This window comes from Brassica oleracea, chromosome C9, assembly GCF_000695525.1.
Source record: "Brassica oleracea var. oleracea cultivar TO1000 chromosome C9, BOL, whole genome shotgun sequence".
NCBI classification, from domain to species: domain Eukaryota; kingdom Viridiplantae; phylum Streptophyta; class Magnoliopsida; order Brassicales; family Brassicaceae; genus Brassica; species Brassica oleracea.
In genome coordinates this window covers 46,057,265-46,058,741 of record NC_027756.1, presented here as the reverse complement: position 1 = coordinate 46,058,741, position 1,477 = coordinate 46,057,265, and the positions used below count along the sequence as shown (strand labels likewise).

Sequence of the window (1,477 nt, the reverse complement as noted above, 5' to 3'; positions counted from 1 at the left end):
ATACCGACGACATGTTTTTCTATAAAGTTTCAATCATAAAAATCTATAAATTTAGATGCCAAAACTATGAAAATAACACATAATAAGTGTTTAGTATAGTATTAGATCGCAACCGTTCAAATATAACAACTCATTAAAATATTTATGTAAGCATATCATTGTTTTCATAACATCTCATTTTTAACACTCATATACTTATACAATCATATTCATATAATCTTACACTACAAAAAATGTTGTTGTGTAAAATCGTGTTATAAAAACATTTTTATTGTTAAATCTTCTGCAAATACTATATATATTATCAAATATTTGGATTTTGCATTTAGAAACTTATAATCAACACCCTAAACACTAAGTCGTCGGAATTCCGTCAGAAAAAGTCGTCAGTATTCCGTCGGAAAATACTGACGGACACATTCCGTCGGAATTCCAATTTGCCCAGGAGAACCAAACAGCGTGAAAATTTTTGCGAATCGCCAATTGGTATATTTTTAATTATACCGACGGAATACTGACGAACCCGTGTCCGTCGGAAACTTTAGTTATAATAACCCTTCTTATTCCTTCTTCGTTATTTTTGCCTCTCTATCTCTCAAACATCCTCTCTCTCACGGCGATTTCTCTCTCTCACGGCGATTCCGGCCCTTATCGACCTCCCATCACCGGCGAATCCTCTTCTCACCCTCATATCTCTTCCCCAAACCCTAAATCATGTAAGAATCATCCCAAACCTTGTTTTATCTCAATTGTTTAGAGTTTTGGAAATTAGATCTCGGATTTTAGATTGTTTGATTGAAAATGTTAGGATTGAATGGATAGTTTATGATATATAAGTTAGGATTGTTGTTTGGATTGTTGTTTTAGGTTGTTTGATTGAAAACGTTTTTCAAGTTTCCAGTAATAAAATATGTATAATAAAACGTTTTTAAATTTTTTTAAAAATATTTAACAACATTTTTCTATATTTATAAATTTTTTATAATTTTGTATACATATATATATATATATATATAAATCATGTATAATAAAATTTTTATAATTTTTTATAAGTTTCCAGTAATAAACTACGTATAATAAAACGTTTTTAAAATTTTTTAAAAATATTTAACAACATTTTTCTACATTTATAAATTTTTTATAATTGTGTATACATATATATATATATAAATCACGTATAATAAAAATAATTAAAATTTTTATTATTTTTTATAAGTTTCCAGTAATAAACTATGTATAATAAAAGGTTTAATAGTTTTTTTTAAAACGTTTATAAAACCTTTTGTAAATATATAAATGAAAACATTAAAAATAGAAATGATTTGAAAAGATTTTTGATGTATTAATTTTTTTTAAGGTCCGAGGATGATCCCCGCTCCGCAGCCCGTCTTCGACGAAGTTCGGTGAGCAGTTCCCATGCATCGGGATCGTCTCATGAACAAAACTCGGTTCCCGCATATATTCCCGCTCCAGCTCC

General features: G+C 28.5%; 1 protein-coding gene across 1 annotated transcript in view; it reads left to right on the top strand.

Moving 5' to 3' along the window:
* The window catches only part of LOC106315170, a 5,434-nt gene that overhangs the window by 1,984 nt on the left and 1,973 nt on the right, over nt 1-1,477 (top strand). The gene's annotated exons all lie outside the window — the stretch shown is intronic.